At 39.7% G+C, this 13,198-nt stretch overlaps 1 long non-coding RNA gene across 1 annotated transcript in view; it reads left to right on the top strand.

Moving 5' to 3' along the window:
* Positions 1 to 13,198, top strand: part of LOC122434616 — a 369,037-nt gene that overhangs the window by 254,193 nt on the left and 101,646 nt on the right. The gene's annotated exons all lie outside the window — the stretch shown is intronic.

The raw sequence follows: 13,198 nt of genomic DNA, 5'->3' as shown, positions 1-13,198 counted from the left end.
GGGACTAAGGAAAGAGAGAAGGAATTAGCATTTAGTGAGTTTCATGTGCCTCAAGCATTTAACGCACATTTTCTAATATCCAAAAAAGGACTGTCTTATTATTCCTGTTTCCTGGGTAGGAAACAGAGAGGCTAATAAAAGACTTATCCAGGGTCACCCAGCTAGTAAGTAGCAGAGCTGAAAACCATTCTCCAATTCTATGACGTTCCTACAGTGTACATGGGCTATACATGCTATGCTACATGTAGAATATATGCCAGTTGCATGTTTTCAAGGAACAGCCACTGAGACTACTTTCAGTTTTAAAATGTTTAAATTAATTTTTATTAGAGTATAGTTGCTTTACCATGTTGTATTCGTTTCTAGTATACCGCAGTATGAGTCAGCTATACGTATACATATGTCCATTCTTTTTTCGATTTCCTTCCCATTTAGGTCACCCCAGAGCATTGAGTAGAGTTCTCTGTGCTGTATAGCAGGTTCTCATTAGTTGAGATTACTTCAGGCAGTAACAGTGCTTGAGCTCTGTATGTTTATGTGGGTGCTGGATACTGATTGCTACGCCCTTAGTCTTCTCTTGGCCTTAAAGATCTTCTAATCATTAGTCCAAAGAGTCATGTTTGAAATATGATAGAAATGTATGAAAATTACACATATAAACACAAGTGATGTATCTAAAGCTTAGTAACAGCTCAGGGCCAAATAGCAAAGGCCCCAACTATTTAATTTGAAACAGAGTTGGGCCAAGAGACAGGAGAGTGGGCATCCTGAAAACTCACATGGAAGTGTCCCCTTGTGTGAGAGAAGGGACATTTCTTCCTCTGAGCTGGGTGGGTGAGAGGTAAGGAGGGGACCTGGAACAGATCAACTGGGGAAGGTGAGTTCTAAGATTGTTTTTTAAGGAAAGAGAAGTGATTCTTTATTATAAATGTGAACAATTTTTCACCTTGTTGACATTTAAAGTTTTGATGAAATTTCTATTTTTTTTTCTGGGGAGCAAAATTGAGTAACAAATATTATGCTGCATATAGAATATGTGTCAGTGGCATATTTGAGAGATACATCCTCTGAGAGCTTATGGTTCTTGCTGAGTTTATTTTTTTAAATAAAGCATTTATTTGTCTGTACCAGGTCTTAGTTGCAGCACATGGGATCTTTTTTTTTTTTTTTTTTTTTTTAGTTTTTGTATGTGAGATCTTTAGTTGTGGTATGTGAAGTCTTATTTAGTCATCGTATGAGGGGTCTATTCCCTGACCACAGATCAAACCTGGGCCCCCAGCATTGGGAGCATGGAGTCCTAGCCACTGGACCACCGGGGAAGTTCCCTCTTTCTGAGTTTATATGCTTTTATCGAACCTTTCTTGAAACAAATACCTTTACTTTCTCATATTTTTCATCAGCACCTGAAATACCATAGAGGCTTTCTGACTGAACAATTTCTAGCCGCAGAACTTTATTATTATTAAAAGAAAGACTGTTTTGCACCTTCTCCCAAGCATTGATGGACACAAAATCCTCTGAAATCCACTGGATTTATTCCATAGGAATCACAGGACTGAGATCTAGGCATCTGGAATGTTTTAAGTTTTGCTGTAAGTCTATATGTTGATGCATTTTTAAATAAAGAAAGTTTACATTTTAGAGGACAAAAGTCCTAGAGGTATTCAATAGAAATGAAACAGCAGAAATGATAGAGTGCCACATAGACCTGTTCATGTTATTTATATCCATTCATCTATTCATTAATTTATATTATTAATGATTTATTTAATTCATCTCTGTGCTACATTATTAAGAGCTGCAAGAGGCTGCAAAATAAACACATCTTCCTTATCCAGAAGGAGTTTATAGTTGGAGATATACTTGTTACTTAAATAAGACTGTATGTCATAAGACAAGTATAGATTGGAGAGGGAGGTATTGTTGTGGCTTAGAGTGGCTGGTAGAAGCTCTGTAGATAAAAAATTTGTGCTGAAACCAAAATGTCCATTGAAAGATGAATAGATAAAAAGATATGGTATATATACACAATGGAATATTACTCAGCTATAAAAAGAAATGAATTAATGCCATTTGCAGCAACATGGATGGACCCGAGATCATTATACTAATTGAAGGAAACCAGACAGAAAGAAAATATATGATATCATTTATATGTGTTATCTAAAAACATAATATAGATGAACTTACTTACAAAATAGAAATAGCCTCACAGATATAGCAAAGAAACTTAAGTTTACCAAAGGGGAAGGTGGGGGTGGTAGTGGTGGGAGGATTAAATTCGGAGTTTGGGATTAACAGATACACACTATTGTATATAAAATAGATATGCAACAAGGACCTATTGTATAGCACTGGGAACTGTATTCAATATCTTGTAATAACCTATAATGGAAAAGAATATTAATATATTCATATATATATATACATGCAACATTGTAAAAACTCTAATTCAATAAGAAATTTTTAAAAATTTAAAGGAAATTTTGTGCCGAGACTTGAGGAATGGTTAGAAGTTGGAAAATATGAGAATTAAAATAAGGAATCCAATATGAGTAAATATGCACAGGAAGACTTCAGGGGCCAGTGAAGAGACTGCATTGGCTCTAACAGAGGATTTGTATAAAGGGGTGCATTTGTGCTAAGTCGCTTCCGTCGTGTCCGACTCTATGCTACCCCATGGACTGCAGTCCACCAGGCTCCTCTCTCCATGGCATTCTCCAGGGAAGAATATGGGAGGGGGTTGCCATGCCCTCTTCCAGGGTATCTTCTCAACCCAGGGATTGAACCCGTATCTCCTGTGGCTGCTGCATTGCAGGTAGATTCTTTAGTGCTGAGCCACTAAGGAAGCCCATTTATTTTTATTTTTTTATTTATTTTTTATTAGTTGGAGGCTAATTACTTTACAATATTGTAGTGGGTTTTGTCATACATTGACATGAACATGAATCAGCCATGGAGTTACATGTATTCCCCATCCCGATCCCCCCTCCCACCTTCCTCTCTACCCGATCCCTCTGGGTCTTCCCAGTGCACCAGGCCCGAGCACTTGTCTCATGCATCCAACCTGGGCTGGTGATCTGTTTCACCCTAGATAATATACATGTTTTGATGCTGTTTTCTCGAAACATCCCACCCTCGCCTTCTCCCACAGAGTCCAAAAGTCTGCTCTGTACATCTGTGTCTCTTTTTCTGTTTCGCATATAGGGTTATCGTTACCATCTTTCTAAATCCCATATATATGTGTTAGTATGCTGTAATGTTCTTTATCTTTCTGGCTTACTTCACTCTGTATAATGGGCTCCAGTTTCATCCATCTCATTAGAACTGATTCAAATGAGTTCTTTTTAATGGCTGAGTAATATTCCATGCTGTATATGTACCACAGCTTTAAGGAAGCCCATTTAAAGGGGTGTGTGCTGCGTGCTAAGTCACTTAAGTCATTTCCAACTCTTTGCAACCCCATGGACTATAGCCCACCAGGCTCCTCTGTCCTTGGGGATTCTCCATGCAAGAGTACTACAGTGGGTTGCCATTTCCTCCTCGAGGGGAACTTCCTGACCCAGGGATCAAACCTTTGTCTCTTAAATCGCCTGCATTGGCAAGCAGGTTCTTCACCACCAGCATCAGCTGTGAATCCTGTGTAAGGAGGTGCATGCTAAGTTGCTCAGTCGTGTCGACTCTCTGTCACCCTATGGACTGTAGCCCACAGGCTCCTCTGTTCTTGGGGATTCTCTAGACAAGAATACTAGAGTGGGTTTCCATGCCCTCCTTCAGGGGATCTTCCCAACCTAGGGACTGAACCTGCTGCAGTGGAGGCAGATTCTTTACCACTGAGCCACCAGGGAAGCCCTAAAGGGGTAGTCAGATACAATTTTGTAAAGGGGTAAAAGGACAGTGAGAGACAATTTTGAAAAAGCTGATCCGGCCAGCCTATGGAGGGCCTTATATGTCAGACTAAGATCAGACTTTGTCCCTTAGGCAGTGGGGAGTCATAATATCATGGTTTTACCACCTTATCTGTCAGACAGGTACTAGACTAGAGATTAATTGTATCTCTATGTATGTATCATATCACAGAGCAGCTCTGCAGTATAAGTAAAATCTTGAAACAAAAAGCAGAGAGGATGGTACTATATGAGAAAAGGAATGAGAAAAAATCGTCATTAATATTCATACCCTGTCACAGTCACAGTTGCACTTCATTTCTTTGTTCTATTCTTAATCCACTTTAAATATTTTTAGCCTTAACTACACTATGTAAAGGATTCTAATGGAAAGTTAGGACCATTGTGCACTTGCTATCCAATTTCCAGACAAGATATGAATCCTCTTTAAATGGATCGGTTAAGAGGGAATGGTGCCTTTAAATTGTCGTAGCAATGTGACTAGTACCAAATTGAGGGCAAATTAGGTGAATCACTATTATAAAAATCCAATCTCTTAGTACTGTAGCACTTATTTCCTCTTCAAGATCAGTGAGGAATCAGCGACTGGAGCCAAAGTGCCTGGTGTTTCGATGGGGAGCCTGCTCAATGATTTGGCTTCCCAGTAAGTAGAGTGAGGCTGCGCCTACACAATGCTGATTTCTGTTTTATACTGGCAAAAACAGAACTTTGCCCCAATATCCAGGTATCTCTGGATTGTTCTGCAAGTTAAATACCAAATAGGCAGCATTCTTGCTGAAAGTTTTTGTTTGTTTTAGTTAGATGCTTGGCATCCTGTAGACAAAATTCTGTTCACAACGAGAAAACTTTCTATGGATAAGTTTCTCATGGAATTTTCTTTCTTTCTTTTTTTTTGGTGAACTTTGAATCTTGGTAGAAATATATCATTGTTAAGGAACTGCTGAAAATTCACTTTTGCTCCCTCTCATTGCATCCCATTCTCTTTAAAATGCAGCTGTCTATTAAATAGACAATGACATGTTATTCAAAAGGAAAGGCTCATGCCAAGAACCCAAGAACAACCCATCTTGTAGTTGGCTCACTAGATTTATACCACCCTAGAAGGGAACCTACTTCCTCTCTGTCTGATTTGGAAAGCATAGCATTTGGTGTGGTAATCCAGAAGGTGACAGACTGTCCATATTATATTCACAAGAAGTTTTTTCCTCTTTAGAAAACATATATGATGAAGCCCTAGATGGGATTGTTAGAAATTCTGAATTTTGTGACTGTTATCACTTTGTGCCTTCTACTTGGAGTGTCAAAAGTTCTTCTTTTCCTATGCAAATCCCACACATCATATAAGGTCCAGCTTTGATGTCCTCTTCTTTGGGAAGCTTTTGGTGACTAAACCAAAGGGAAGAGACGTGCCATCGTCCTCTGAATGGGTACCTTTTAACAAACACTCCTCTGGTGCTTATCACACACAACCTGTACCAGACTAATTTGGTTCTGTTGTATCTGTCTTACGGGATAAATTCCCAAAGGACAGAGAGACTGTGTCTCATCTATCTTTATATTTCCTCAGAACAGACACAACGCCAAGCACATAACAGCCCTCTAGGAAATATTAATATAGTCAATTAATACATGATATATATTTAACTTTTTTATGCATTATTTAGTTATATGTATTTTTAATTTTTAAGGAGAGAAATGACATTGTTAGGGTGTTAGGCAAGGCGGTTTTTGGAAAGATAATCTTATAATCTGCTCAGGACTTCTGTACTGAGTTCTACCACGAATAAGTTTGAGGATATATAACTGAATTAAAGGGACAATCTTGCTTTCGAAGAGCAAGGGAAACCTAAACCTGACTCTGATATATAAAAATTTGATGTAGTTCAGTAAATATAGAGTCTAACTTTTATGTCAGCTACTATGTTTGTATTGGGAACAGAGAGATCGATAAGAGAATTTTAGTCTTTTATTGAAATGTAGTTGACCTACAATATTATGTTAGTTTCAGGTATACTGTACAATGATTTGACATTTCCATACAGTATGAAATGATTAGCATGATAAGTCTAGTAACCATCTGTCTCCATACAAAATTATTACAATATTATTGACCATATTCCTTATGCTCTACAATGTATCCCCATGCTTTATTTATCTTATAACTGGAGGTTTATCTCTCTTTATCCCTTTCAGCCATTGACCCCCTAACTGCCCCTCAAATTCCTATCTTTAAGATCCTCTCAGTCTCAGTTCAGTTCAGTCGCTCAGTCGTGTCCGACTCTTTGTGACCCCATGAATCGCAGCACGCCAGGCCTCCCTGTTCATCACCAACTCCCAGAGTTTACTCAAACTCATGTCCATCTGGTCGGTGATGCCATCCAGCCATCTCATCCTCTGTCATCCCCTTCTCCTCCTCTGTTGTCCCCTTCTCCTCCTGCCCCCATTCCCACCCTCTCAGTTTACTAATGTGCAATTAGGGGGGGAAATATTAAGTAAGAAATGGAAGGGAAAGTCATTCTAGGTTACTGACGCCAATTAGTCTTTGGGGGACAGCTAACATAGAAGGAGGTTCTGGAAGGCCCATTTTCCTACCTTCTTGTTACAGGTTATTGGCTGCTTGGCCATTATCTGTCATAAGAACACCTTCTCTATTTTTTGAGTGTTTTAGTCGCATTCTTGACATTAAACCTTATGTAGGGAGAGGTTCCCAAAGCATAGCAGGTGAAAAAAATGTGACTTTTCTGACAAGAAAGTCAATCTGTATCACCTTATGATAGTTGCTTGACATTTCCTGCTCTGCTTTAGTGTGCCTTTTGGTATCTCTCACTACACAAGGTGTAATGTCAAGAATGCAGCTAATACACAAAAACTAGAGAAGATGTTCTTATGACAGAAAAAGGCCAAAGAGAATGATATCTAGAGTATATTTCTATTCTTGGCTTTGAAAACTCCCCTTGACCTACACATACACACAGCCTGGGCTGCAGGGCTTTACAAGCTCAAACACATAAACACCCCGCATTTACCTATACTCTGATAGACACACACACACACACACACGCATGCACAGGCACACACACTGAGAAGCATTTATGTTTGCACACTGGAAAGTCTTGAATCCAGCCACTGGCTCCTGCTGCTTTCTGTCTTTTATGGAGTTGGGTGATAGGGTTATTGTATGAAGTGAAGTTCAGTGGCTCACCTCCTGTCACCCCCACACCAGGGACACCTTTGCTTCAAGAATTAGAAGTATCAGTTCTCCCTAGGAATTTTACTTCCTGGAGTCTCAACACCCATCCCAAGGAGGGCCGGACACAACGACTTATTCCCTTCACCTCTTTAATATTGGGTGAGTTCTCTTTCATGGAGAGTGGTTTTTGTTTTTGTCTTTTTTAATCATGGGGAAATGTTCAAAAGGACCACAGGACAAATAGATGCTGTGACATTGGCTTGCGAACATGCAGATCTCTGTTTTGTTCTTTATATGCTCCAAAGGAGCCTCAGGTCTCAGATTGGTTCAGATTTTGAGTTTTTGCTTTCTAGTTTTTGTCAAATGGTGATGACTGTGCACCAAACTCATTGATAGCCTCATATCCCTTTCTATAGGGAGCATTCAGCCTGACTCTCAGGAGAGAATTCACCTAGGAGCAATTCTCTGGTTTGGATACTTTTAATTAAGGATGAGAGTCACAAAAGCTCTTTTACAGGCCCAGAATTTAATGCATGTGATACTGGGGAACTGGAAGTGTTTTAAGAAAATCAATAATATGATTTAGATGCTTGCTGTATTTCAAACTAAATGGAACAGTGTTAATTCAAACCATAAACAGTTCTAAAGAAACTCAAATGTCAAAGATTTGAAAGGAGATATGAATTGAACAGATTTCCCCCTCCTCCCATACCAAGTAGCATTTTAGCTATTTTTAATTAGAGCCAGATAAATATAGCTCTTATCTTTATAGAGGAGGGATGTGTTTGACATTTTGCTAAACCTTTTTTAAAAATACAAGGCTTATTAATAGGTGATGTTAATTGTTGGAAAAGAAGAAATTGCTCAGATTTGAGCTGACCTAGTTTTGGGGTCCAAGTCAAAGTGAAAGTTAATGGAAAGCCACCAGAATTGGAAAAACACGGGGTTTGTTGCTGTCTTGGTAATAGCCTGAGATGAGAATGAGAGAACTGGAGGCGTCACCATGACAGGAGATTTTTGAGAAGTAATTACAGAACAAAAATAGCAATAAAGAATCTCAGTAAAGAAAATCAATCAGAATTATTTGGAGATCACCAACGATGTCATGTTGGAAACATTGAGGTTTAGTTTGCAACACCCACAACTGGCAGCTCTCCTTATCTGAGGGGTCAGGCCAGAAATAGGTTATGTTACCACATCTCTGACAGGTCTGTCTGCCTGGCCTCTGTGTTTCCCTGCTGTGAATCCAAATGCTGGCTGTAAACTCTCATTCTGATCATGGAGAAGTTGGCAATCATAGTTGACCTGAGGATCAAGTCACAGGCTGTTTACAGCTTTGACAGTGAGTGAATCCCAAAGACTACATTGGGGGTGTCATTGGGGGTGGCAGGCAGGTTTCATGGGGAGAAAGAGTGGTGGCAGGCAGGAGGTGTCATTAGGGGTGGCAGGCAGGTTTCATGCAGAGAAAGAGTGATGATTTTCTGAATCAATCTCAACATTGTATGAAATACTGACTCCATGCAGATTTTAAGCCATGCCTTAAGATAAGCCTGTGTTATCTTGACTTGTTTGCTTTCTAAAAGGACAATGCTTTTGGATGAAATTTAATTTTTCAGATTCTTTAAAGGCTAGAGAACATGCATAGAGTGTAAAACCTCTCCATGCTATTGGGTGTTTTAAAATGTATTATTAAAGCCTCATCCCTCTTTCTTCCTTTCATTCATTAGCCACCTGCTAGAGATTAATGAACCATTATAAGAAGTTCATTTAGTTTGTAATCTTTTTTTATCCTGTAAGTGATGCTTGCATGTTGTAGAAAAATCAGATGATGTAAAAAAGCAAAATAAGAGGAAAATAATGCTTACCTTTAATGGGTACCCAGAGGTAACCATTGCATTACACTCTGATTTTCATGCATATACATATGTGTATATGAAAATATAGATGATCATGAAGAAGTTGTATTAATATATAATGTATTAGATATATAAAACAAAGACTAGACTATAATTCAATACACACAATCTAATATATGTATATATATGTGTGTGTATATATATATATATATAATGTATTACTACATGTTTTTACTGAACATGGTATTTTATGATCTGTTTTGGGCTTTTCTCTTGGCTATAGATTCTGCTTCCAGCCAGATGTTCAGGAGGTTTGTCCCAGTACAGGTGTATAGGTATTTATAACTGCGGTCTGTTGTATTCTTTGAGGGCGATGCACATTCTTACTGTACAGTGCCCATGCCATGTTATTGTAGTTGTTTAGTTGCTAAGTTTTGTCTGACTCTTTTTGACCTCGTGAACTGCAGCACGCCAGACTTTCCTGTCCTTCACTATCTCCCAGACTTTGCTCAGACTCATGTTCATTTAGTCGGTGATGCCATCCAACCATCTCATCCTCTTTTGTCCCCTTCTCCTCCTGCCCTCAATCTTTCCCAGTATCAGGGTCTTTTCTAGTGAATCACCTCTTTGCATCAGGTGGCCAAAGTATTGGAGCTTCAGCATCAGTCCTTCCAATGAATATTCAGTGTTGAGTTCCTTTAGGATTGATTGGTTTGATCGTCTTGCTGTCCAAGGGACTCTCAAGAGTCTTCTTCATCACTACAATTTGAAAGAATCAATTCTTCGGTGCTCAGCCTTCTTTATGGTCCAACTCGCATGTCTGTACCTGACTCCTGGTAAACCCATAACTGATGACACGAACGTTTCACCAAAGTGATGTCTATGCTAATACTGGTTGCTAAATATATGACTATTATCCCTGAAAGTCACAGGCAATCTCAAACTTCTAAGGAATACCGTTCTACTGTTCAAATTAGGCTTTGGGCAGGCTATCAAAAACGTGCCATATGCTGGATGTCCATGGGAGATGTGGATGTTTAGATATCCCTGCCCCACAGAGAGCTTACAGAGAGCTTAGTAGTCATGCAGTACACGTAAGCTAGGATGGCTAACAATGCCGCTTCTCAATATGGGTTAGGTTCATTACCAAATGAGTAGCGTGTTCTGCATAGATATTAGAGTTCAGAAGTCTTTGAGAGTTAAATAAGGCTTCACAGAGGAGATAATATTTGAGATGAGAGAAGGGGGAGGCAATTCAAATGAAGGGAATAAGAAAAACATATGACGGTACATCTGGGAAACAATAAGAAGCCAACTTTTGCTTTTAAAGTCATCCTTTGTCTTTCCCTTGCTCTGTGACAGTTTTGACTGGGACAAATTAGGTTTCCTGTGTCTCCTCATCAAATGGCTTCTGGTTGCATTAGACCTATTGGAGACCCTAGTCAGAGATTGACAGGCAGGAGAATGGGAGAAGCCATAGTATCTACTCTTTTCCTCTGCTTTTATTTGGGTTTCTTTCCGTTGGCAGTGCCTTTTCTATGACTCCAGGTCTTATTCGGAAGCTCCAGTGTCCCAGCTTCTGTTGAGTGGCTCTTCCTCCAAGGTTCCATCTACTCCCTGGTCTTCCTGGCTTGTGGTTCCCAGGCCTGGTAATATTATGTCCTGCCTTTGTTGGTCAGCCCTAACGGTGGGAGCAGCTTCTTGCAGTTCCTAAGCTGTAGGTTGCTCCTTCTTTCCCCCATTGCTCTCTCTGCTCTTCTCACAGTTGTCACTTGTTTTCTGTATTAAATTCTCTCCATGGTGCTGACCGGTGTGGGTTCGCATTCCCTGCCTGATCCTGACTGAAGCAATCTGGAATTGGAAGTGAAAAGATGAGGCTGGAAAGATGACTGGGGTCAGGTTGGTGAATGACTGTTTCTTGACTAGGTAGGCAAGCTGCCTACACCACAGAACCTCCAAAAGGCAGGGGGGAGGGAATTATATTCAGTTGCTGAAAGGTCAGTGTTGGTCTACAAACGATTGCAGGTTATTTCCCATAGGTCATTTGTAGCAGAAGTGTGGAAGTGACCTGAACTTCTCTTCTTCACTTCATGTAGTAATAAACACCTACAATAGAGGAGGAGAGGATGAAAATGGAGTGGAATTCAGTTTCTTTGTGATGTCATGGAAATAGAGACATACTCTAGGCAATGGAAACACTGATCCCTACATCTGCCTATTAGGAGGAGGTGATAGGTGAACTAAGCCCTAAAAGTAAGCATGTTAGTTTCCTATTGCTGTTGTAACAAATGCACTATGTTGTGCAATGATAGTGCCTGAAAATAACACAAATTTATTATCCTACACTTATGAAGGTCAGAAGGCCGATACATGTCTCACTGGTCTAAAATCAACGTGTTGAATTGACTGCAGTCCTTTTGGAACCTCTAGGAGAGGGTGATTCCCTTGCTTTTCCCAGCTTCTAGAACTACCTGTATTCTTTGGCCCATGGTCCTCTTCCTCCATTTTTTTTTTTTTTTTTTTAAAATATGGCTGCACCAGTTCGTAGTTGCAGCATGTGGGATATTTAATCTTCATTGCAGCACATGGCATCTTTATTATGGCATACAAACTCTTAGTTGTATCATGTGGGATCTAGTTCCCTGATCAGGGATCAAACCTGGGCCCTCCTGCATTGGGAGCGCAGAGCCACTTGACAACCATGGAAGTTCCCTCTTCCTCCATCTTAGAAATCAGCAGCTGCAGAGCTTCTTCAAATCTGTCTGGTTCTAACTATCTTGTCTTCCTTATAATGACCCATATGGTTCCATTGGACTGTATTGGAAAATCCAGGAGAATTGTCTCAAGAGGGGAATCACATCTGAACAGTGTTATGTAAGGTAGCATTCATAGATTCTGGGGATTAGAATATCTTTGTCGAGGAGGCATTATATTGCCTGCCATTTTAGGGTAGAAGTTCATTAGATAAAGGAAGAAGGGAAAGTACTAATATATTTTCCTAAGAAGGAGTAGTATGTACTTGATAGAGGCAAAGGGTGATGAAGCACATTTTATCCTATCACAGATAAGTATTATCACTGTCATTTTTCCAGCAAAAAAGTATTTTCATTGTGACCTCTGGTGCATGCACTATGCCTCACATCCCTACAAGCAGAAATTAATTGTTTAAGCCAATATACAGGCTATCCTAAAACTTAGCTGACTATCATCTTTTAGCAAAGTGATAAAAAGGACTTTAGACAGGACTTGGAACATGGAGTCTGATAGTCTCCACTAGCCTGTTTCAACTTTGCCATCTGTCTTAGTCCTTTAGGGCTGTTCTAAGAAAAATGCCAAAGAATTGATGCCTTCGAACTATGGTGCTGGAGAAGACTCCTCAAAGTCCCTTGGATAGCAAGTAGATCAAACCAGTCAATCTCTTTTTAAAAAATTAATTTATTTATTTTAATTGGAGGCTAATTACTTTACAATATTGTGGTGGTTTTTGCCATACATTGACATGAATCAGCCATGGGTGTACGTGTGTCCTCCCCCTTCCCAAACCACCCTCCTACCTCCCTCCCCATCCCATCCCTCTGGGTCATCCCAGTGCACCAGCTTTGAGTGCCCTGTTTCATGCATCAAACTTGGAATGGTTATCTATTTCACATCTGGTAATATAGATATATGTTTCAATGCTATTTTCTCAAATCATCCCACCCTCACCTTCTCCCACAGAGTCCAAAAGTCTGTTCTTTATATCTATGTCTCTTTTGCTGTCTTGCACATGGGGTCATTGTTACCATCTTTCTAAATTAAATTACATATATGTGTGTTAATATACTGTATTGGTGTTTTTCTTTCTGACTTACTTCACTCTGTATAATCTCCAGTTTCATCCACCTCATTAGAACTGCCTCAAATGCATTCTTTTTTATAGCTGAGTAATATTCCATTGTGTATATGTACCACAGCTTTCTTACCATTCATCAACCAATGTCCATCTAGGTAGCTTCCATGTCCTAGCTATTGTAAACAGTGCTGCAATGAACACTGGGGTCCATGTGTCTCTTTCAATTCTGGTTTCCTCAGTTTGTGTGCCCAGCAGTGGGGTTGCTGGGTCATATGGCAGTTCTATTTCCAGTTTTTTAAGGAATCTCCACACTGTTCTCCATAGTGGCTGTACTAGTTTGCATTCCCTCCAACAGTGTAAGAGGGTTCCCTTTTCTCCACACCCTCTCCAGCATTTATTGTTTGTAGACTTT

This window comes from Cervus canadensis, chromosome X (genome assembly GCF_019320065.1).
Source record: "Cervus canadensis isolate Bull #8, Minnesota chromosome X, ASM1932006v1, whole genome shotgun sequence".
Classification (NCBI taxonomy): domain Eukaryota; kingdom Metazoa; phylum Chordata; class Mammalia; order Artiodactyla; family Cervidae; genus Cervus; species Cervus canadensis.
Note: the sequence above shows the minus strand (reverse complement) of the source record. Positions and strands in the feature narration are given on the sequence as shown.